This window comes from Eptatretus burgeri, chromosome 11 (assembly GCF_056783735.1).
Source record: "Eptatretus burgeri isolate ZD-2024b chromosome 11, Ebu_testis_v1, whole genome shotgun sequence".
In the NCBI taxonomy this organism is placed as follows: Eukaryota; Metazoa; Chordata; class Myxini; order Myxiniformes; family Myxinidae; genus Eptatretus; species Eptatretus burgeri.
This window is the reverse complement of record NC_140971.1, coordinates 51,707,337-51,733,345: the sequence shown is the minus strand read 5'-3', so window position 1 is coordinate 51,733,345 and position 26,009 is coordinate 51,707,337. Positions and strand designations below refer to the sequence as shown.

General features: G+C 43.2%; 2 long non-coding RNA genes across 2 annotated transcripts in view; one reads left to right on the top strand and one right to left on the bottom strand.

Moving 5' to 3' along the window:
• The window catches only part of LOC147017065 (uncharacterized), a 40,366-nt gene extending 18,779 nt beyond the window's left edge, over nt 1-21,587 (top strand). Inside the window, exons 2-4 of the long non-coding RNA XR_015049324.1 lie at nt 1,116-4,430; nt 4,763-4,906; nt 21,019-21,587. This is a non-coding gene — a long non-coding RNA (uncharacterized LOC147017065). The remainder of the gene's footprint in view (nt 1-1,115; nt 4,431-4,762; nt 4,907-21,018) is intronic.
• Nucleotides 17,795-23,476, bottom strand: LOC147017064 (uncharacterized). The gene is made up of 3 exons (XR_015049325.1): nt 23,450-23,476; nt 23,180-23,262; nt 17,795-18,691 (listed from the first exon to the last, which is right to left on the bottom strand). It is a non-coding gene; the product is annotated as an uncharacterized LOC147017064 (long non-coding RNA).
• Nucleotides 23,477-26,009: the final 2,533 nt, after the last annotated feature.

The window sequence follows — 26,009 nt, the reverse complement described above, 5'->3', positions numbered from 1 at the left end:
AGCGGTGTTTGTCTCCGGTTTGTCTCCGGGCCATGTTTTTGTATTACCAGTAGAAAATGGATTTCAATTATTTTGTTTCCATCTTCACTGTTATTCTATGCAGAAGCTTTTTGATATGTGTGTGTATATATATATATGTTTTTTATATATTTATTTATATATATATATATATATATATATATATATATATATATATATATATGTATATGTTATTTATATATTTATTAATATATATGTATATGTTATTTATATATTTATTAATATATATGTATATATATATTTATATATATATATATATATATATATATATATATATATATATATATATATATACATATATGTATCTTTCTGACTCACTGACTGATATTAAATATCAGAACCTTTCGGGTGATGCAGAAAGCTGAAATTTAGCGTGCAGATTGACATTGAAGCTGTTACACGAGAATAAATCAGATAAGCATTGCAAATCATCCAAAACTGAAAAAATAATTAAATGAAAAAAATGAATGCAGGTTAGCGATTTGAGACAATGGGGAAGCACGGTAATTTTGCGTGCTGCTGGACAATGAAGCCGACACACTGGGGAAAAAAAATTGACAGAAGTATCAGAAAGTATCTGTAAATCAAAATATATATAAATGAGAAAAAATAAAATCCAGGTGAGTGATCCGTGACAATGGGGAAGCGCATTAATTTTGTGTGCTGACAGACTTAGAAGCCAGTACACCGGGAAAAATCACAGAACCATTGGAAAGTGTCCGTAAATGAACCTATAAATTATGAAAATATATAAATGAAAAAATAAATCCAGGCGAGTGACCCGAGACAATGGGGAATCACGGTTCGTTATTGCTTATAATGTGTAGGCATACCCTGATTGTGTGTGTGCATGTGTACGAATGTCAATATATTATATATATATATATATATATATATATATATATATATATATATATATATATATATATATACATACATACACACACACACACACACGTCTTATGTTATCTTAATTTTTCGGGTGGTGGGCTTGTGATCCTAGGATCCTGAGTTCAAATCCCACTCGGCTCTTGAATTAATACCAGGTGGGGTTGTCTGCCTGTCATCCTTCCAAGGTCGGCTAAATGAGTGCCAGCTTGCTGCTATCCTGTGCTGGGGTGGCGAGCTGTCCAGGATTGTACCCAATAGCCAAGGAGACTGCTTAGGCAGCACCAACGCTCTGCACAGAGTGTGGTCCAATTGATGGACACATAAACACACACACACACACAACATTAATTATACAGACCTTTCTTGGATAATGGTGAGTATCTCATTCTTTCATAAACGTCCCATGTATTTGTATCAAACCTTTGGATTGTGGTGCCTATGAACCTGCATTGTTGTGCTAATGGAGACTTATCCTCAATTATTAAGAAGTTGGATAAAGAAACTGCCAATGAGCCTCTCAAGTACACGCATAGATACAACCCACCCAGTTCGTTCTGTTCATTTAGGTACAGAGCAAAACGTGCCAAGTGAGGATATTGTGCAGTGGAGACATAACAGGGAGAGACAAGAGAATAAAAACTGGGACAGTAAAGCAACACAGAAGGTTTGCAAGATAGAAACAGCAACATAGTGTCTCTGTTAGAGAGAGCAAGGTTAAGAATGAATTGCATAAAACCACGAGGCATGTAGTGCTTGTAGTAGCAAAACATGTACCAATATATCAAAGGGACGAGTGGATGTGATTGCACTGGGCGACCATGTGACCGCAGGATCTCCTTGGCAAACGCAGTCAATAATGGCATTGTGCTTACAATAGCTGATTACATGGCAGGATGTTTCATTCCGGTAGAACCACTTCGAACGATTGCCTTGTATGTAAATAATAAAAAGCCGATACTCTTGTTTGAATTTATGATGATATAAAATGAAATGATTTTGGAACCATTCATGCCCTGTTGCGATGGACGTGCTAATTATCCCTTGCAACGCTTTTCACACGCCTCTGTGAAATTATAATTCCTGGCACATCGTCGCTTGCTTGAAGCATTCCACAAGCGAGGTCGAGAAAGCCTTTACTGGCAGCTCCAATAGCTTCCTCATAATGACTCTGCTGATAATTAATAACAGACACAATTTGCTTCCATTAATTAACAAATATTATATTATCATAAAGCCAAAGATGACAATTTTTTTGTTGCTACATTTGTATGCCAATCACATCTTTGCCCCCTTTAGGGACGGTCGAGCTTTTAAAAGCCAACTGAACCATGAATTCTCCACCAATTCTTCCCCTGAACCAATTCTTCACTCGACTGACATCAATAGGCTGAATAATTTGACTGGCAAAAGGTCATTATAGATGTAAAATTATTTTGTTGGCTGTGATATCATTTCAGCTGCAGAACTTTTTCTCGAGCTGTTCAAGGTCAGCCTTTCTTCAATATGGAAACCACTAAATGGCTGAGATGGTGCTGTCAAGCTGAGAGTGCTACTCCAGCAGGACTACCACCACATGTTATAGACCCCCACCGAGGAAGGAAATCGATTTTATGCTCACAACTGATGAATCTTCTCGCCGGCAGGCCTTGGGTTTCCTTTCTTTTTTCATTGTCTTTTTACTTTGTCTTAGACAAACAATTTGGCCTATTTCTAATTGCTGTCTTAACAATCCATCTATTCAATTGGATGATATCTTTCTCTCCTGATAGCTCTGCCTCAGTCCATATGTAATGAGGTTTACCTCTTCTCTGCTCACTGTGCATTACCTTAATGGATTCGATAAACTGCAGTCATCAGTCATCAACTCAATTTCCTCTCTGATATTTTGACAGTAAATTCGCAAATCCAAACGTTATGGTTTTCAGTTCGACATATCTAATACAAACCAGTGTTTTTTGTGCCCCCCCCCTCTCCCATTTTATCTTCCCCTTATGTGCTTTATGGCAAACTCTAACTTTAATCTTTTTTGATTTTTTTTTCCATCATCAGGGGTCACGTCTTAAGCGACAATGGGCAGATTTAGAAATGTCTCTCCCGCCCCAGGGGTTGAACCACAGGTGAGGATGTAGCCCACGAACAAGCTCTGCCCATTTGAGCTTGGATAGCTTGTGCCAAAAGAGTAATGAAGGCTGGGACAGTCACTTAAGCTGGCCAGGACAAATCAATACTCATGTCCCAAGCCTGGCGGGAGCTGAGAGGCAAGACTTGCTTCGACTTGCTGTGTAGAATAGTGACAGCCGAGCGGAACACAAGGGAATACACCTGAAATGTGGAGAAAGGAAGATTCTCCTTCTTTATGCTCTGTATATGAGTAACACCTAAAAGACATTACCTTGCATAATGTAAAAAAAAAAATGTAATTTGTATAATCTTGCTCATCAGGTATTTCATTGTCATAAATTAGAAGCTTTCTCTCACCTCTGTAAGGTCCAATTGTCCAGAGTTGATCACGATGACTTGCCGAGCGGTTACACTTCTTTATTAATTACATTGATTCACAGAATAAGCTGAAGTTGCCGAATTGTCTCAAGTGATCATCCTTCACATGAAGAAGTATGGAATTCAAAGGAGCGAGAGTTGAGCCAGCTTTACAAAATATAGAAATCTCACTTTCGTCGTTCTCATTAATCTATAACGTCAGGGAATTAATGTATGATCGTAGTTGAAGGTTAAAGTTAAGTTTTTCTTCTGGAAGATCAAAAATAAAAGGAAAATAATGTAAGTTGTTGAGAGAGACTTCACCTTTTTTCTCATGGTAATTCCTTGCATCAGATGCACACTTACCCCCATTGATGACATCATATTATCTTTGGTACATTTGGGTGCACAGACCATTCAGTACACGTGCTTTGACATCTTCATCACTTGTAAAGTTAATGCCACTCAGATGTTCTTTAAGTGACCCAAAGAGATGTGAATCACAAGATGATGAGCCTGGCCTGAAGGTGAATAATTTACAACATTCCAACCCATGTCTAAGCGAGCATTAGTAGTTGGAATTTCTTTGTGAGGGTGAGAATTATCCCGCAGGAAATTCATGTCCTGACCCCTGAAAGAGCATACCTGGCCATTGTCTGCAAATTGCTTGTCTCTCCTTAATTGCACTACACGTCACTGTAATACATTGTTGATTTTCCCACATTCAAGAAATTCCAAAAAGTTAAAGCATTAAGAACCCAAAACTCTACTGCCATAAGCTTTCCATCTGATGGCTGAACCTTGATTATTTTTGGTGGTGGGGATGAACCATGTCCCCACTCCATGTTGGATCAGTTCAAATCTGGCAGGTAATGATTGATGTCGGTGTTCTTTCTTTTGGATATGGAATCAAGGTTCGTGGAAGTGCGAGAACACTGAACGAGTCAGGATGCAGCAGAACAAAAGGAACAGCAGAGAAAGATGGGGAGGGGACACCAACAGCTGAGTTGAAGGACAATAGAGTAAGACATGGACAAACAATGGGTGTGGGGAGGAATGAGGGGGCATAAAAGGATGTATGAGGTAAATAGGATGGATACAGAAGGAAACTCTCAGGAAGGAAAAACTGAGGATGGAGATGGGCTTGGGAATTGGATGGGGGTTGGGGGGATGAGGTTAACGAGGGCAGAAAAGATCATAGTTTTAGATTGGGGGTGATCTGAAATGGTGGAAAACAGCTGTCTTTAAGACGTGGAGGGAAGAATGGCATTAAAGATAATGGGGAAGTTGATTCCACAGGTGTGAAAAAAGAGGAATGAATGAGTGGTGGTGAACAGTGATTCTATATTTTTAGGGTTTCACCGGAAGGGAGTTGATGGTGGACCGTGTGAGAGCTGCAGAAACCTGATTTGGGGGGAGGGGGAAGAGCAGAGTGTGCAAGAGCAGAAAGGAGGTGGTAAAGACAAAGAGACCACCGACCTGTCTGCGATGGGATCAGGTATCATCAGATATGCCACAATGTTCTTCAGGAAATGACTTCTCTCCCTCTTAGAGCATTCCATGAGCTCTGTTTTAATGGCCACATAAGTTGCTTTTGATCAAACGTCTCATCTCCTTTGATACCAACCAACCCCACATTAACTTGATTTAATTTAAAATGAGGATGAATGATCAATTCTTATGGAATTGAATGGATAGTAATCTGGCAATTCTCCAAAAATAAGTCTTCCACACATTTAATGTTTGCTTGATTGAAAGCAGTTGTTTGCATCTGAGAATACTCTCAGCAACTTACCAATTCACGGCCATTTTGCAATTCACTCGATCGTTTAAACACACAAGAACTTGAAGGACATGCATCAGCAATTGTGCGGAGAGTCTCTTGTGAATTTCAGTTGATGTGATGCTTCCTTCACCAGGAACTTAATGATACACCTTCTCTCCCACACACATATGGCTATGCTATTTGCCAATTTGGGTGTAACCATAATGCTTTTGCCAGGATTGATTTCACTTCCTTTAAAACTTGCTCACTGTAGATAATATAACTGCACAAAATTTCAGCAGAGAACTATTATTCTGGAATAAAAAGTCCATTCAACCTCATGTAAACAAAAAGCAAAGCTTTGGACATTGGGAATTAATGTCTCATAGTAACCATTCACTGTAACTGCCTGTACCATCGTAACCATTGTGATGTTCTACCAATAATTATATATCCACTCAAAGCACTATTCCCAAAATGTCCCTGTCCTAGACTCATTCATCTTTCAAGTATCGAAAATGGCTCTCTCTTTTCTGTCCATATGCAAACTTCCACAAGCATCTAAAATAAGAGGTGATGACTATCCCGTTGTCTCACACCTTGGGCCATCCTAACCATTCCTGACTTGGCCCAGGTTTGTTGTCCATCTCCAGTGTTTTCCCCAGCCTCACTCAAGTGCCAAAAAGCATGGATTTTAACAACAATTTACAAGTCCTCAGAAGTTGGTTGATAAATTACATCCAATGTTCAGAAAAAAAAGATTCCACAGCGAAGTGATTGAATAGACATTGACAGTCGATTTCAACAGAGAAAGAGACAGTAAAGCCAATATCATGTAAATAGTGTTACGGTTGTGGAAATTCGCAAACCACCATTCAGGTCCCATAGGTGAGATATCTCTGTAAGTACATGTGTAGTTAGCCAAAACCCGTTGTATAGAGAGTTTTATGTGATCCATCCGGGCTGCGACGCTTTGAGATAGCCGTTTTTCTGTTCTATCTCTATTTTGAACCAACCACGTCTCAACCGCCATCACACAACAACCACCAACCACAACACCGCTTCACAACAATAACGCCAACAGCCACAATCTTTACCTTCACAACTCGCTCCCACAAACATCGCATCACCGCCATTCCAAACGGCACCATGGCCATAAACCACCACCATAAACCCTCTACCACCTTCACCTCTCTCCTTCTGCGGCCATTCCCGCACCACCTGTGAGCACCGAGCGTCGGGCTGTCCTGGGCTCGTACAAGATGCGCGCCGAGCCGCGAGTGCAAAATGCGGCCTTTCTGAGGAGAACTCGGATCAGGAATGCTACACGCCCACTTCTGATCCGTCCAATCAGCAAGCGCGGGGCGGTTTGGCCCCGCCTCCAGGCGCGTCTGTGTGGAATCGAGATATGCAAATTCTAGGATCAGGGGAGATTCACGCCCCTTTTTCTCCGTCCAATGGGCGAGCGTGACTCCGCCCCCGAGCTCATCCGGATCCGGAAATTTGCATATGGGTTCTCCTGCCGGCCTATAAAGCGCCGAGCGCAAGGCGAATCTGGGCAGAGTCAGTTTGGAAGAGCGGAGAGTGGCAGAAAAGCGAAGAGAGTTTTGGGGCAGAGAGAAAGAAGAGTTGTTGCGCAAGAGTTGTTGTTGCGAGGCAGTCAAGTCGGGTTGGAGCGCGGAGTGGAGTCGGGAGGCGAGGGCGTCCCGGTGGTTTTCGGCAGTCGGCTGAGGAGAATTGGGGGAATAGTCCGAGGAGCTCGGGTCCAAGGCAAGGAAGACGGCGGTCGGCGACGAGGTCGCGGTGGAATCGCTCGTCACGGGACCCAAGCAAGCCAGCTATACTCTTTCCCCAGAGCATCAACAATTCCCCCTTTCCCCCGCGCTGAGATAGTGCGAAAAGGGGGCCCCGTTCCCACCCCACTCCAAGCGGTGCCAACGAAACCCGCGAAGGAGCACGAAGTCGGGCACCGCCGCGCTGCCACATTTGCGGCTCATCACGAAGACGTGGGTAGGACCCACCCGGTCTCGCGGACCTGACCGCTCCTTCAGGTCCCGCGCAAATATTGGCCCACAGGCCCCGTCTGCCCCCTTGTCTTTGAGGGTGGCCTTTTCTTTTGCTTTTGAGTAAATGTGTTGTTGGCGCCGTCTGTAAAGTAAAACTGTTTAAGTGTTGCCGTGTGCTCGCGTAGTCGGTAGTATCTCTGCGTCATTGTTTCTTTTGTAGCATTTGATATATGTGCATTCTGTTTGGCTGTATTTGTGTGCTGTCCGTGTGCCGCGGAATAAATGTGCATCATGTTGAACTGTTTTCCCGTTTCGCTTCGTCTTTTCTTTAATTGAATCTCCATCTTGCTTCACGTAAATGGTTGGTAGTGGGCTTAATACGCCCGATAATTAATCGGAAACGTCGAGGCCGACGATAACACCGCTCTGTTATCCTTATAGTACAGAACGGATCGCTTAAGCGGCCCGTGTCCGGAGTCGACCTGCGGAGAGTTGCGATCGCCCGGTCTACCCTCTGTGTGGGTACTTAGGTAGATCGAGTTTGGCGAACAACCCTATCCCACGCGGGTGGCCGATTGGCACGATCGTGGTGAGGCTGAAAGGCCCACCCGTGACTGGCTCCCGGCGTCAGTCCGAGAGGGTCACGACAGAATTGTCCGTCCGGTGGGCGACGTGCCGCGATTCGAGTCACGTGGCCGTTCGCACGCCGGCGGGCACGAATTCGCAACAATAGTAAATAAAATAAAATAATATAGAATTAGGAAATGTAATGTACTGTCGAGGATTACAGGGAAACCAAAAGTCCACTTGACTTTCCTGGCTATCAGATTTTATTTCCCCAATATCCTATGAACCCTTCACCATGTCAAACCATGAGGAATAAGCTGAACGATTTACTCTCCCCTGCAACATTAATCACTAAATTTACTTTGAACAACCCCACCCCTCAAATTATGGATGTTTCCTGCTCAACCAGGAAATAATTCCATGATTGAAAAAGCATACCTATTTATGTACAATTGCATGCGCACACACATTTACAAGCATTCTCGACATGGATGGTTAGCTGATTGACTTGCATTTGTAATCAACAATTATCCAATATCTCACTTTTGTAAAGTCTGTAACTCCTTGGAGCTACATTCATGTTATTACAGTAAATTCATGTTACAATAAGCTCTGCACAAAATGAAATGCATAAACATTCAACATAAAAGACAATGGGTCAGAGAAAGAGGGTGAAATTTTAGTTCTGGGCTTTTCTGTCCTTGTGATATGGGCTTTGTAGAAGATGCTGCAGTGATCTCCTTACTGGAACAGGCAGGGAGAATATCAGTATTGGTGAATGTGAAAAACCCTCAGGAGTACATCAAGGAGCACGACCTATAGTTCATCTGATCGTGGTATGCTTTGGCCCTTCAGAGGCCAGGTTGGTGTAAGCAGCACTCTTGTTCATGGCTGGCCCCTCTCCCAGCAGTAGTTTGAATCAACATGGTGAAAAGCTATACAGGGAATGGGGTCTGCTTCCAGCACATCGAATATCATGGAGAATCCCAGCCAATCACACTCAGCATGGCCTTGTGTTGGGTCTCGAGTTCCCAGGTTCTGAAGGATCATACATGGCCACCTGCACTTGAGCAGATCACCTAGTGAGTTGTTCCCCTCACTGGTTTTGCCACAAGCAAACAAAGAGCTTCTTGTGCACTGAAAAAGCAGAAAGAGGGGCAATGTTTGTGTAGTAATAGCTAAGATTTATAGAGTATGAGCAGACATCCAATACATAATTTGGCAAACCTTACAATGCCGACCACCAAGTCGATGTTCAGAAGATTACATTTCATAAAACTGCAACCACTTCAACTCCCGCACAGAATATAGCAACATGTTAGAGTGTGAGAAAACACACACACACACACACACACACACACACCTGCAGTACCAACCAGCGCATATGCAGCTGACCTGGTTAATGAAGAGCATCAGTTCAACTGAGGGATGATTGACTGAATGTACCAGTTTACAATTGCCTTATGGATCTGTATGCCTGTAATTATTTATTTGAATCAGTTTATGATGGTGATTGGTATTCTGAACTTAAGACAAAGTCAAAAGATTGGAAATACGATTTACTCTAATCTTAAGTCGTTTAATTGATTGGCGTTTGAATCGCTTGCATTAATGAAATTATTTTGTATGTGGTAACAGTATTTTCCAACAGTCTGATGCATGCCGGGCTTTTCCGTCCACCTTCTCGGCATTACAATGTAACTCTATGGTAGTTTTATGGATCTTTAATGAGTGGAAATTCCTTGGTGGATTACATCCGAAACCCTCACCTTCAATGGCATTTCAGAGTTTTCCATTCAGCCAGTTTTTAACTCGTGTTCTTTCTCGGTTTAAAAAAAGTACGAACAAGTCTGAAGACGATGGTTCACGAGCGGTATTTGACGATGTAGATTGTTTCAGAAGTCAAGGATGAGACAATGTGATAATTTTTGACCAAGTTATAAAAATGATCAACATGATATGGTACGAGTGACTGGTTATTAGCTGCAAAATGTCGAAAACCCGGTTTCGTTCAACAACTTTCAAAATTTGACATTTGCATAACCTTTAAACGTCACAAAACAATGTTGTGGACATTAAAATAAGGAAGCAGGATACGTGCTATAGCTTAATGGAGTTAGCTTTTTTTTTTTTTTTTTTTTTTTTTTTTTTTTTATACCTTGGTCGAGGCTCGTATGAGAGCTAACACACAACTCACAGCAAGGAGGCATGAGACAAGAGGGGTGGGAGTGGAAGGGACAAAACATTGGGGAACAGACACAGGTGAACTGTGGAAGGGAGAGGGATGGGGATGGGACGGGGAACATGGCGAGGGGAAGATGGACATTAAAGGGACTTTCAGGAAGGAAAGGAGGAGAATTGAAGGAAGTGGGCTTGGGTGGATTATCGGGGGTAGAAAAGATCGAGGATTTGGATGGGGGAAGATAAGAGGTGGTGGTGAACAGCTGTTTTGAAAGCCTGAAGGGAAGAATGGGAAAGAATAGAGTGAGGAAGTTTATTCCAAAGGCGGGAAAAAGAGGAATGAAAGAGTGAAGATGAGCAGTGATTCGTGATTTTGGTAGTTTTACCAGAAGGGGTTGTTGGCGGACCTTGAGCGCCCTGTGGAAATGTGGTTGGGACAAATCGCAGAGAGAGCAGGGGGGCAAGGCTGGAGAGGAGTCGGTAGAAGACAGAAAGACCACCGACCAACCTGCGGTGATTGAGTGAGAGGCCCAAAGACTCAGCTTCATTGCGGGAGATGCCAATGATCTTAAAAGCCCTGGTTTCGACAGCGTGAAGTCGAGAAAGGTGGGAGGCAGGAGCACCAGCCCAGAGGGGAGAGCAGTACTCCATCAGGCTACGGACAAAAGCTTTGTAAGTGGTCAGGAGCTCAAGAGGGCCGAGGAAGGACTTTGCACGACGGAGGATTCCCAGTCGGCGACTGGCTTTGAGGCAAGGTTGGAAATGTGACTTTCCCAGGAAAGGTCATGGCAGATAGTGAGACCCAGAAGCTTGATAGAAAAGACTTCTTCCAGAGGATTGTTGAGAAAGTGGATGGGGGTTTTTGTAAACGGTCCTTTCGAAGAGACATAGTGAGAGTGTGAGATTTGTCTGGATTGAAAGACATGTTCCACGTGTTGGACCAGTTTGTGATTTTATCCAGATCTGCAGTGAGCGAAGAAGCTGCTGCTTGCCGGTCTGAGGGATGACAGATGGTACGGCAGAGGGTTGAGTCATCGGCAAAGAGAAATAGAGGATTTTCCAGAGAGTCTGAGAGATCATTGATGAAAACCAGAAAAAGAACAGGGCCCAGAACGCTACCTTGAGGAACTCCAGCCTGCACAGGAAGAGGGGATGAAAGAACTCCATTTAGGGGCCACACGTTGACTGCGACAGGAGAGGAAGTCTGCGAGCCATGAGTGGAGATGGCCTTGAATACCATGGGAAGAGAGTTTGGTGAGTAGGGCAGGGTGCCAGACTGTGTCAAAAGCACGTGATATGTCCAGGGATACGGCTCGGATTTCCTGTCTGGCATTGAGGACCTCCGTCCATTGATGGGAGAGCAGTAGCAGCATATCTAGGGTAGAGTGACCTGGTCTGAAACCAAATTGATGATTGGAAATCAAGCCATTGGAGAAGAGGAAGGATTTCATGTCTGAAGCGATGATGGATTCCATAACCTTGCTGATGATTGGGAGAAGGCTGATTGGTCTATAGTTACAGGGATCTGTTTTTGCACCTTTTTTATGCAGGGCAGTGATGTTAGCAGATTTCCAAGCAGATGGCAGATGACCTTGGGAAAATGAGAGGGTGAATAGAACAGAGAGAGGGTGAGCAAGAGCAGAAGAGCAGGCTTTGAGGACACGTGGGCTGATGCCGTCTGGACCGGTTGCAGAATCTGACTCGAGGTTTGAAAGCAAGCTCTCCACCTTGTCATGCACAGATTTATCCCCTCTCGTGTTCAGTTGTCTTACCCTTCCTCCCGCCCTTGGTTTACTGAAGCTTGTGGCGAGGCAGTTGTCCTGAAACAACTTGCCTTTGCCTCATGGAAAGCAAACCCAACTGAGGGCAATCTCAGTTCTTTCCACAAAGCTCGGAACAAGTGTGTAGCTACCCTCAGGAGAGCCAGAAAACAACATCTTTCTCATCTCAAGTCTGAACTCTCAAACCTCTCTCCCTCCTCAAAATCCTGGTGGCGTTTAATCAAATCTGTTTCTGGTGTATGTTCCCCCTCCATCCCCTCCCTTACCTCAAATGGCCGCACTGCTGATTCCACACGTGATAAAGCTGAATGTCTAAACTCGGTGTTTGCAGCTAAATCTTGTGTCCCAAACCCATCACTATCTCTACCCACTTTACCCAGTCGCACCCAACTGTCCCTGGACTCTGTATCCTTTTCTCCTGACAAGGAGAAGCTTGTCGAAGAAGGTCGAAAACCCGGTTCGATTCCCACAACTGAAAATTTGACCTTTGTGGCCTTTAAAGGTCAAAGCTCAAGGATTATGACCTTTGGTGCAAAACTTCCTCTGGAACATTCCAGGAACAATATAACGTCACATAAGCTATATGGCATTTCACATTCCTCGGATTATCCAAACCTTGATGAAATCAGCGTAAAAACAAACTTGAAGGGGGCAACACGGGCAAGGCGTTCGAGATAGAGCAAAATAGTTTCAAGACTTTTGGTGGGGAATGACAAGATTATGCATAAAAAATATTGTCATCCCAGCTCTCAAAGTTTGGGCGGTCGTATGATTTTTATGTCAAAATTCGCAATTTTTCGATGTTTTTGACCTTGTGACCTTAACCTTGGGACGAAAATGAAAAATGGGACAATGACAAGTTTTAGATAATTAATTTTTCTATTCAAATACCGAAGAACCCATTCCATTCTGTCAATTCCCTCGGAGAAGATAGATTTTTAATGCGACTACCCCTGAAAATGGATATTTTTAAACGTGGCTCCGCCCACAATGGGCGTGGCACGCCCTCATCCAGTAAAACACAACTAGACATTGATATCGAACACATAACCAAGTTTCATCAAGATCTGATCAAAGTCCACGGAGTTATGCTCTGGACAGGCAGACAGACAGACAGACACACAGACATAACGAATACAAGCCGGTCGGCGATATGGCTGCTCGCTCTAGATGGAAAGCTGGCCGACGCGCCTCGCCGATATTTATGTACATGCTATCAATCAATTTAGCACAATAAATATGATTATCACAGCCCTCTTAGTTTGTGCCCAGAAACCCGCCGTGTGAAATTTCAGGCATGTTTCCAAAGAGACTCTAACAAATAGCAGCCCTGGTAATTCCATTTATCTATTCGCAAAATATTTTATTTTTTTATATGATGCTGTAAGACATTCTCCTTGCGCACAAAAAAACAGGTCCCATGGAGGTCCAGTTTCGGAGGTATTGATTTTTTTGTATAGTCCACAATAAGTGTACAATGTACGATAAAGTATTTCAGCTGAGGCTAAGCAACGGAGGTGTGCATAGCAACCATTCATTTTTGTGTACATGCTAGCCACATTGTACACATTTCACCCAAGTTTCATCAAAATCAGACTCTTTCTCTTAGAGATATTCACAATTAACCGTTTCTGAAATGTTAGACATGTACTCGCCCAAAACCTATCTCCTCCTACAAATATTTTTTGTTAGGACTGCAAATTGGCAGGAAGGGAGCTAGATGGATTGCGCACAGAACTCTAAGCTTCGACTTTTCGATTTTTTTTTTCGATTTTTTTTGACCACTTTAAAGGGCCGTTGCTATGCCGTTGCTAGGGCCCGGGGTCCCATATTCGAAAGCACACGGTTCCCAGAAATATTGGTCCTACCTACCAAATTTCATTGGAATCGGTTGAGTGGTTTAGCCCCTAGGCTTGACCAAAGTTTCGCGGACAGACAGACAGATGGAAATGTCCAGAATAAGGGTGCTCTAAGAGCAGCCAATAGTGGTCAATCTGACTGGCACTCGTGAACCAATATAAAAGGACGTGTGGAAAAAGTTTGGTTTAAAATTTAAGTGTGATGGAATGCTCTCCACTAGCCACCCCCCCTTACACTTTACTACAAAAACCCAAACCATTAAAAATACATTTTTATACCATGTATGCCCCGTTTTTGAAAAATAATTTCATATTGATCTCATCAAACTTTTGTTTTGTTACACTAGCCCTCAACAGCATTTCTGTAAAATATTACAGATTTTCGATTTTGTTTCGACCCACACCATGATCGGGTAAAAATTAAATACCCCCGCTCTTGGGTGGCTTTGACCAAATGTGAAATTTTTCGAATTTTATAAAAGTAAGAACACCCTATAGTAATTCTGTGTCACTGATTCCAAAAATGGCCTCTAAAAGGTAGTGGGGTCAAAATTGGAAAAAAAACAAAAATTCAGTTCCTTGTTTGAGGTCTAAACAAAATCGAAAATCCGAAATATTTTGCAGAAATGCTATAACAGAAAAAGAAAGAAAAAAAAAAGTACAACTCCATCAATACGAGAATATTTTTCAAAACACGGGGTGTTTGATGCATACTAAAGTACAGTGTAAATACAGTAAAACGTTTGCAGAGTGCTGTTGATCAATAATTATCAGGTATAGAATGAAAACGATGTAATTTTTTTTTTACAGCTTCCATGATTTACTGTAGAATGGCATGTCTTATCTTGATTCTTGAATAGCATGCTGTGCTTGGGCAATTTGAGATGAAACCTCCCATAAATAAAACATGAAAATGAAAACACGTAGACTGTAGTACTGATACAGAGAGCTGTTATATGAAATGTATGGAGAAATATAGTGACCAGGACTGGAAGTATTTCCCAGTTCAATTGCAATGAAGCAAAGGAACGTAATCATAAAAGATGATGGGAAGTAAACGTGTGCAGACGTCTTGGAAGACCGACATTGCAATGTGAGAGAAGAAATACAGGAGGAATTGCCATGATTGGGTGGAGGGTTTTTAAGAAAGTGATGACACCTCATGTCAATGGAGGAGTTCAATAGATTGGTGATGCTGAGAGAAGTCTCAGAAAGAAAGTGTTGTCGTATCGTGATTTCTGAGTGTTCTGGTGTAACAGCATTGGCATTGTTATAGCATTGGTGCAGTGCAGTACTACATTATTAGATTTAAAGGGCAGATGGCATAATAATATGCTCTTGATTTGGGAAGGATAAGTTAATTAATGCTGGGTGCTGATTAAAAGCGTAGAGCGATGCACATTGTTATTGCACACTAGTGAAAACAATATGAGCTTACATATTGAACGTGCGGTTTGAACATGACTTGCTCTGCAATGCCAGACGGTAAGCACGTTTGTTTTGATCAGGTAATCCATCCATGGGGACCATACTCTGTGCAGAGCGTTGGTGCTGCTTAAGCAGTCTCCTTGGATATTGTGCACAATCCTGGATGGGTCGCCACTCCGACACAGTATACCTGCATGCTCGCACTCGTTTTGCCGACCTCGGAAGGATGAAAGGTCGAGTTAACCCCACCTGGTATTAATTCAACAGCTGAGCGGGGTTTGAACTCAGGACCCTCGGATCCCAAGCCCGCCACCCTAACCATTAAGCCAACACCAGGCATATCAGATAATGACATGTGGTGAATCCTGACCTGCGAATGGAACTCAACTATTTCCTCATGATATCTTCTTCTCTGGTTCAGTTTTGTGGCCCAAATGAGCTTGTCATAACATTTTCAGTATGGGAGACAATTGTGTTACATATTGAGGACATGTTCGAAGTTTTTCCTGTAACTTTGTTTATGGTTATTAGTTTACACCTATATGTTTGCAAGATCTACAAGAAAACGGCTCTGGAAGCAGGACATTAAAAGCATCACCAAAGCGCTTGCACACACACTTGACATTTCTCCTCTTCATCAGTTCCACACATCATTTGTCATAATGACACCTCAATAGGAAACACATTGGAATGAAAAATGTGTTTTATCACCTTATGACATAAGTCAAAGCTATTGAAGTAGACTACCAATGTTGAAGAGGAAGTCCTTGTCAGATAGGGGTGATGATGTTTAATCTGAAGGTCTCAGGAAGCGATTGGGTAATTCTGAAAACTCTTATTTTGAAGTTCAGATATTTTGAAGTGTATTCCCTGCATGGCTAAAGAGCCAGGCAAAGGTGTGTGATGTAATTTATTTGGCATGCCATCCGAATCATTTGAAACCACTCGATGTCGGATGTTTACTGTCTTCCCCTCACATCCAAGTTTGGAGAAGTCCGTTGAGGGTTGCAGACAAGGAAAACAGAGTGAGGGAAGGATGAATTAAGCCTTCCCACAGGATTTGTGGAGTGAAATGAAAAGTAAGGTATAGACGATGAGTCGGTGGAGAAATATGCACTGTTTATATCATGGTGAACAAATATACAAGGATTCTTTCCAAAAGCATTTTTTTTTCAAGCAAAGGAGCCAATTAATTTCCTTGATTAAGGAAGTCTTGTGGAACAATGAATATATTTCTTGCTTTGAATATAAAAGTTTGCAAGCGGATTAGTAAATCCTCAAAACTACAGTTTGCTTTGTAATATCTTAGCACATCGAACAGTTCGAAATTGAATAGATTTTCTTCTGCTTTTAAGTTCCACTACATGGAGACTTTCATGTCAGAGCAACAACTGAGTGCTGGAGGAATTAGCAAACTCTTGTGGCTCTTAAAGCTCTGTATTTGCATCAAAGCAATTTCTTTCACAGCAGGAAGGCAAAGCATTTTGCTCAACTGCCTTAACTTCTGCCCTATCATTTGTGTTTCCATGGACGGATTGCCAAAGTGGATTTGACAAGCAGACAGGTGTGGTCAGTCTGTCAGATATAGGAAGTGAATGTAATAAGAACAGTAACGAAATTAGAGGTACTATTTTGAAGCTGACCACCATTGCAGGCTTCCATGAACTTCATCCAAATGTATGCCATAATGCTTCACAGAAGCTTGTACCACCTTCTCACACACATTCTTCCCACATTTCCATACATTCCCAGTCATGTGAGAAAGACTGGAAAGCACTTCCCTTTGTATGCCACACACCCTGCTTCAAATGGCTGCAGAAAACATGCCATCACTTCTCTACGCTTTCTCCAACTCATTAATGTTAGTGACTCTCCTCACAGCTGAGGATTTATAACAGCTCTGATGATGATTTGCCAAATCCTTCAATAGGGACTGGCATGATAGCTTAGACGCCAGGGCCAGCTGTAAACTGTCACTGGTGTTTTGCGATTCATCAATGTGTGTGCCATCCCTTGGATGGACGTTAAACTGGGTATCCTGTCTTCTGGCATGAATTAGTGGATGTTAAAGATTCCATGTTATCCTTTGCAAAGAGTGGATGAACTATCCCTGGTAACCAAGCTAAGTTCCAAATTCCTGCACTCTAAGTCGAGTATCCTGCATCGGAGTGGCAACCTATCCAATATTACAAACCTAGCCAATAAATTGCTTTGGCAGAACCAATGCTCTGTATAGAGCATGGCACATCAGTATAATTTTTCAATCTGTAGCAAGAGCTTAGAGTTCTTTCCGTGGCTTTCCTTCCACCAGTGCTCTTACTTGGTTGGCCAGTCACAATGTTGATCTCCCCCTTTTCCTTGATCCTGATGCTTTTCTTTCATTGATAGGTATTTCAATGTTATCATCTTGCTGCCCATTAATTTGGCCAAAGTAGCTGTTAATTTAACCTTTTGGTCTTGTTCCCCTTTCTTAAGAGGTTTACTTACTGCAACATAACCTTTCAGTCCTGATTTCAAAAGTGGCCTTCATATTTTTAGTGGATGTACAATGACACCTGAGCAACCCTAAACTCTGGTGAGATCTTAGCACCAAAAGTCAGTTTAGTTAAGTGAGGCAAAAGAGGAACCATGCCGGTGACTACATGGTGGTTAATTAATTAGCCAAGAGAACCAACATCATGTGCCACATTATGTGGGTTACCATCACAATAACAACCTCGGACCTATCATCACCCCAGGGATGCTATTTCAGACCAGTGACAAGCAGGATAAATCAGGACACATTCAACAATTGCATTAATTTATTAAAGAAGTGAAAGAGTGAGAAATGACTGAACGAATGATGAAGAGAAATCAAAGAAAGAAAATGGTGGGAGAAATTCAAATGCTAAAATGGCGAAAAAAATCAAGTACAAAATTGGCGGAAAAAATCAAGTACAAAAATGGCGGGAAAATTAGACATGAGCATCGGAAGCAATTGAAGCACGGATAAAACACATATACATTTGGCTTTATCACTACATGAACATACCTGCCCCGGAGCACGTACAACAATCACTTACCCGTAACACAAAATACGCTACTGGATCCATGTAAATGACATTGAGGTTGGGTTGAGGGGGAAAATAATGTAGAGGTTGAGGGTAGAGAAAGAGTGGGACTTTTTGGTGGTGTTCCAGCGCACATTCAACATCCTCCAACAAGGTTGTTGTCCACGGTGCAAAGGTCCAAACTCAGGGTTCAGGTTTGCCCCCTCACAATCCCCTCAATCCCTACTGCAGCAATACCCCTGTTGCATGGGGAAACTGCGGGAGTTCCGTTCGCCCAACATGATGACCTCCGCCGATCCGAGTAATCTCATTCTAGGGGTGAGAGCTGACGCCATTACATGAGTAATGGTGGCTTGTCCTTGGTGTTGAAAATGGTGCACCAGGCAGTGTGGACATCAGTAATGCCATGGAGAAAGTGAAGTGAAGAAAATGTGAAGAGGAAGAAATGCGAAGATGAAGACCACACACTCCCCCTTTTCCTGGACGTGCTGGACCCACCACACTCGTGTTAGTCACTTCTCATTGGGTCTGCTGTGCTGCATTCACACCACACTGGGGTGGAGGTGGGCTGGGGGAGTGGAACCTTCTTGCACTCAATATCAGCCGCTATCTCCGTCTCTCCTTCCACGTGTGAACGTGGTTCTTTCTGCGGTGATCGGGGGGGGGGGGGGGGGGAGATGGGTTCGCAAGTCGGTTTACTTTTTGGCTTTCTAATGGAAAGGAATTGTGTAAATTAAATAGGTTGAATATAGAGAGATAGAGAGATAGAAAGGGGGGGGGGGACATGGGAACAAAACTCCATCTGCTTACAGATGCAATGCATATTTATCGCATAAATACAATTTACCTAAGTTCGAAGCAAAATTCAAAAGAAAAACTGACTAATGTTTATTTATTTATTTATTTGTGCTTCCATTCTCCCCAAGGAGGGAAGGAGGGTTGGGGGGGGGTGCATGAAGTCCTACCTGAGTCACAACGTTGCAATACATTGCTCATCTTTATTAGACAGCTTTTTCGATTTCCAGTTCTGGATTTGTCAATTCCAGATTGTTACTTATAGTGGGGAAACTTAGCTAAATATAGCATAACAATTGTGCATTTTGTGAGGAAAGCACCAAATTTGGCAAACCAGTTAGCAACTGCAACTGTTCTGTAGCAGTGGAAGTAAATTAACCCTTGAAAGTTGATGCAAACAATTTAATTCCTACAGGTGTCCCAACTTTTGTTGATTAGTGAGAAAGCCTCTGTCTGTATAAAAGCAGTGTTGGAACAGACTGTGTTGCTGCACCATCTGAAGAATTATTTGGACAATATTGCACTGCAGGATATTGCAGGATTGCACTGCAGGATAGTAGTATATTGCTATCATAATGGCGAGAAAAAGACAATTAACAAAGGTACACAGACAGACCATTGTAACCTATAAAAGTGTAGGTCTTTCCTGAAGAGAAATTGCACAGAAGCCAAGGTGTCAGTGAGTACAGTTTCCTACACCATCAAAAGGCACTTGGAAACTGGAGGAAACTCTAACAGTAAGAGGTCTGGCAGACCCAAAGCCACAACACAATCAGAAGACAAGTTTCTGAGAGTCAACAGCTTGTGTGATCGGCGGCTCACAGGACAGCAGCTTCAAGCACAGCTTAATACTGGTCGAAGTAAGGAATCTCAGTTTCAACTGTGAAGAGAAGACTTCGAGCTGCAGGTTTGACAGGTCGAGTGGAACTAAGAATGATATTGCTAAGATGGCAAAATAAGAAAAAAAGAGGCTTGCCTGGGCCATGAATCACTGCCAGTGGACGACTGATAATTGGAAGAAGGTCTTATGGACCGATGAATCAAAATTTGAAATCTTTGGTTCATCACGCAGGGTTTTTGTACGCCATCGAGAAGGTGAAAGGATGGTTCCTCAGTGTGTGACACCAACTGTCAAACATGGAGGAGGAAGCGTGATGATCGGGGGCTCTTTTACTGGATTCCGAGTCGGCGACTTGCACAGAGTGACTGGCACCCTGAACCAAAAGGGCTACCACAGCATTTTGCAGTGCCATGCGATACCCTCTGGTCTATGCCGAGTTGGTCAGGGCTTCATCCTACAGCAAGACAATGACCAAAAACATACCTCCAGGCTATGTCAGAACTACAGAACTGTTAGAAGAAAAGAACAAGATGGAAGGCTTCAAATCATGGAATGGCCAGCACAGTCTCCAGACGTAAACCCCATCGAGCTGGTTTGGGATGAACTGGACAGAAGGGTGAAAGCAAAGCAACCGACAAGTGCAACACATTTGTGGGAACTTCTGCAACAGTGTTGGGAAGAACTTTCCGAACAATATTTTATTTCCATTGTAGAAAGAATGCCATGAGTACGTTCGGCTGTTATATCTGCAAAAGGTGGCTACTTTGATGAGTCGCAAATTTAGAATAAATTTTGTTCAACAAAACGATTCCATGATTTATTTTTTTACCTGCAATTGTTTATTTGTTCTATGCTTTAATTTCAGAGTACATTGAAACATTAAACTGCTTAAATTTCAGTAAAAACTGGAAAAATGGGGGTGTTCTAAAACTTTCGACCAGAAGAGTACATATATATATATATATATATATATATATATATATATATATATATATATATATATATATATATATATATATTCACCAGAACAGGGCAGGACGGGCGATGGGGTCGCAGAGCGTTGCAAGGCTCTGCGCCGTGTCGCACGGGATGTGAGAATGAGACTACTTCCGGCCCTAGGAGCCTGGCAGGGCGGTGCAGGGACCCAATGAGGTCACGCAATTTGGGCGATGGCGCTTTGGTTCGGGTCGTCACCCCACCCTTCACCCGGGGCTTATGAAAGGTGGATCGCGAAGCCATCTGCCCTCTCTCTCTCCCTCTCTTGCTCTCTCCCTGCACTTCCTCACCTTCCTGCCTCACACTCATCTCCTCCTCTCTTCTCCCCCCTCTCTTCACAGCACCTCGTTGTCTGCCTGTCGCTGCATCTGCACTCAGAGTTGGTGTGCCACAGACACTCTTCTGGACCAGTGCAGAGCACACATTTCCACGAGCCCCATCAAAATGATTCAGCAGGAGATAATGCGCCGACTCATAAGGTGGGATCGTTCAAGTGAAGCGTCCCCCAAAGCGTACTGGTTTGCGCGGTCGGCCGACCATGCCAAGTATTGAGAGGCCGTTAGTTCTCATCTGCTCTCCTTCCTTCTTGCTAACAAATCTTCATGGGGTTTGTGTGTGTATGTGATGGCACCTGTCAAAGCATAAGTTAAGATTGTGGAAGATATAATGGGATAAGTCTGCTCTGTGTCTGCTTTTGTAAATTGCTTGCCTTTTGCTGCACCCCACAAATTCCTTGGTGTCCCTGCTGTACATACCAATAAACCCCATTCACTGTGCCACATATCTTCCCTTGCTAATTGTAAATAAATGGTTGTATAGAAATGGTCCTAGCTCATTTCGTCTTTTCCTTCATTGGTCCAGCATGATTCGTATCTTAGCCTTGCCAGGACGTTATCCTCAACGATCTGTTTCCTCGCCGGTACTTCCTTGGCAGTTACGCTCGGCTGCATCTGATCCGGTAAGGTGATCCTGTTTGAATATGGCGTACTGAGGGCATGTCCCCCGGTAATTAGATAAAGTGACCTGTCTGGTAATTAGACGGACATCGAAGCCGAGACACCAGGAAAAAATAACAGAATCATCGGAAAGTATCTGTAAATGAAAATATAAATAAATGAAAAATCAAATGCAGTTGAGCGACCCGAGATAATGGGGAAGCATTGATCATATGCTTACACAATGTGTAAGCATATCTCGCTAGTCTTTATATGTAAAGCTCATTCTAACCACTCACTGACTCACTCACTGATATCAATGTTCGGTTCCTTTCTGTTGACATAGAAAGCTGAAATTTTGCGTGCCGATGGACATCAAAGCTCATACACCAGGAAAAACCACAAAACCTTCAAAAAGTGCTCATAAATGAAAATATGGGCCTTGTTGTGCTTCCTGCAGGTGAGCATCCCGAGACAATGTGGACAATGGGAAGCCATGCTGCAACTGCTGCTATTTATTATGCAGCTATGTATGAAGCGTGGTTCATTGTTACTTACAATGTGTAAGCATACCCCACTTGTATTTTTTTTATGGCACTAGGGCCAGGGGGTTACCACGAGGGGGACTCCTCGGACTCTCCCCGACCTCCAGACCTGAGGCAGCCATCCACAGGCAACTCTGCCATCTGGTGGGTTGTTGAGCAAACGCAGACACCAGTTAAAACTACGAAACTGAGTAGGGTGTTTGCTCCTTCTCTACGGCATTATCTTACTGGTGGTTTGGTGGTACCAATTAGGGAACCGCACCCTCAATGTTCACCCATTTATTTAATACGTATGGCCGAGCGAACCATGGATGAAAGTTGGCTTGTGGTATGAGCGATCCATCGGGTAAAAGGTCCTGTCTATCTATTTGCACACACCATATTGAACCAATGAAGGAAATGAGACATTCGAGCAGGTTTGAAAACAATTTACCAGCACTTCCCGAAAGGCACGTATTTACAGGGCACATACGAATCAATCAGAACGTAATCAAGACACAAAAACCAGCAAAGTTATTTGTTCACACTTATAAGCCCCTGACACAATCTTACTTAGTCTACATATAGGAAGGGCACTCCATCAGATATTCTGGGGAAAATGTAGAGAGAGAGAAAAGAAAAGAAGAGAGAAGTAGAGCGAGGTATGATGGCGACCTCCGACTCAACCTGGCAGGTGGGCGTGTGCCATTCCAAAAGTGAGGGAGATGGAAAAAGGTGAGGAATCAAAGGAGTGGGAGTGTGTGAATGCAACTTAATTGAGAAGAATGCCGGCTGCAGTGTAAGCTTTGGAGGATGGTGTGAGGTGCGAACGTAAACCTCATCCAGACGGGTGAAGAGGCCAATTGTTGATAGATCTTTCAATCGTGATACTCCTTTGGTGAGTCTCAAGTCACCGAATTAGCCATTCTTAATGGAAAGTCAGAGAAAGATCGTGAAAGTCGATATTGGAACTCTTGTTCCAATGGAATACTGAGGAGCTCGTGGTATTCTCGTTATTATGCCTCGCCCCATGCCCGTCTCACCACAATGCAGTCTGCCCAGTACAGCTTTATCCAACGATAGCGCAGCTCATCCCTGCTCCAGCGCAGCTCGTCTTGGCAGGCTTCTGATACAGAGACATGCCAACAAAACAGCACTTCTGATACAAATGGTGAAAACTGGATGATGCAAGCAACTGGATAATGTGAGCAAAAAACAGTGCGTGGTCCCCAACACCACACGCACACATTCACATTCACAACACCGAATGGAAACTCCACCAATCACGCAATCCACATGGCATCACGTCCAACCTGGGCATGAAACCAGCCATGTTCGGCTCCAGAAACACAAAAACAACAAGTGCACACACACATTCACTCCCCACACATTCTTTCTTTCTTACGCATCATCTTTCTTACGATTGGAGCGCGGTCATGTCAATCACAGTGATTTTTGTGTTTGAGTCCTCATGTGCGATCCTGTGTTGAAAACATTCTCTTGTGGTGGTGCGTCATTGAATTCAGCAGCGTCAGTCCATTTTGGTTTTTGTTGAAGCAGGTCACATTGTATAAACCGTCCATGAATGTTGAATCCACGAATGTCAGGATTTCACGGTATATATTCAGGTTAACACTCATGAACACAATAAATACATTATCTTGTGTATTTTTCATAAAAAAACCTCTAGATAATTGAAAGAAATGCTCTTATGAGGAAAACCATGCCCCCAGCGAATCCCATGAGATTGTGCGCTCCATTTCCATTGCCATTTCCAACTCTGTCTGATGAAGTTAAAGATGCTGAAGATGTGGACGTCTTAATAGGTCAAAAAGACGAATGTGGTTGAGATAATGTAATGCTTTGTCAAATAACATCTGGCAAGAGCAATTAAACTCCAATCCAAACGATTTACATTCATCAAGTCCAAGTGGTTGTGCACAGCACAACACAAGATCAGGGCCTGCAGTCCAACTCTCCTTGTGATGTCATTGCACATGCATTGCCTTTTCTAATTTTTGTAAAATGGTGAAAAAAAACCTCGTACCCTAAAACCATTCTCACCGTGAGTGTAATTAACATTGTTCACTAAACCAAAAAGCACATTCAATCACGATATTCACCTACCCTACTGGGGCACTGTATACCGTTTGCATACTATTCTAATAAGAACCAGGCTCGACGAATGTGTGTATACAAGTGATTCATGTGGTTCTGGGTCAAGGTAGAGTTGGGCACATTGTATATCTCAAAGACATAATATGCGTTCAATTATTGATGCGAGAGAAAACGCATCATAATTTTACCAATGAGCTTGAAGCCTGCGCATGAAATCATGATGACATTGTCATTTCAGAATGCGTTTCTGTCTATATATGCATGATTATGGTATTTTTCACGGGGTATGATCTTCATATAAAAAGGAAAATAATAAAATGCAGTCACACATCTGTAAACCAAACAGTTTAAATCATCATTCAACATCATCAATCTGAAAAACCAATTCGCTTGTCCTGTAATGCATTAACTATTGGCTTAACTTTTTTGTTTAATCATAAGCAGGCAGTTACTCAAAACAGCATTCTGTTAGGATCATACTTATTGATATGAGGTCATAGCAAGGAATCCTATGCCTTTTTAGTGCATGCTTGCTGATGGTAATGAAATATTAGGCCAGCTGACCTATCTGCATGTGGATGTTCCACTCTCCCCCCTGCTCAATGCCCCCTCCAGGTGTCGTTGGTTGTTATCTCCATTTTGCGGGTTTCAGAAGGAGGAACGGAGCCCTCCCAGGTCTCAAAGTATCCACCTTCGTGTGTCGGGTGCATAAGATATAGATATGTATATATATATATATATATATATATATATATATATATATATATATATATATATATATATATATATATATATATATTGTTGTGGTTACCAAATTCGCAAACCACCATTCAGGTCCCTCAGGTGAGATATCTCGGTAAGTACATGTGTAGTTAGGCCCAAACCCGTTGTCTAGTGGGAATACATTTCATTTATGCGTGCTGCGACTCTTCAGGATAGCCGTTTTTCTTTTACTATCTTTATTTTGGACCAACCGCCATTGTTACCACCACCAGTCACAACATCAACCACCAACCACAACGCCGCTTCACCACAACCGCCACGACCTTCACGTCACACCTCGCAACCGTCGCATCGCCACCGTTCTTGCGCCGCTTGTGGGTACCGGTGTTGGACTCGTGCAGGGCGCGCGCCGAACAGCGTGTACAAAATCACGGATTTTGTGCTTCAAAAACGGATCAAAAACGACACACGCCCACTTTTGTTCCGTCCAATCGGTGAGCAAGGGGCGATTTGGCCCCGCCCCCAGGGCGTTGGAGGGCGATCGATATATGCAAATTTATGGATCAAAAAGCATTCACGCCCACTTTTTCTCGGGCCAATGGGGAGCGAGGTGAAAGGTCGAAGGGAGGGGGTCAAAGATGAGAAGGCGAAGCCACGGGGCTTATATAAGCGACCGTGTTCGTCAGTCAGAGGAACAGAGAGTTAAGACTTCGCGGGCGGTGGAGTTGGGAAGAAGGAGCAAAAAGGAGCTGGTCGCCGTCGTGTGCGTTGGAGTCGGAGCGGAGGGGACGGAGCTGTGGAGAGGCGGCGAGGGCAGACGAGGGGGTGCTCGCGTCGTGCAGGGAGCTGCACCCCAGGGAGGCCGACAGCGCGACCTGGCCGAGGTGGAGACGCTCGTCGCGGGACAATAAAAATCCTCTATACCCCGAGCATCAGCAACCCCCTCCTGTTTCCGCCCCGCGCTGAGATAGTGCGACCAAGGGGGCCCCTTTCCCACCCCCTACCAGACACTGCCCGCGAGGCCCGCGGAGT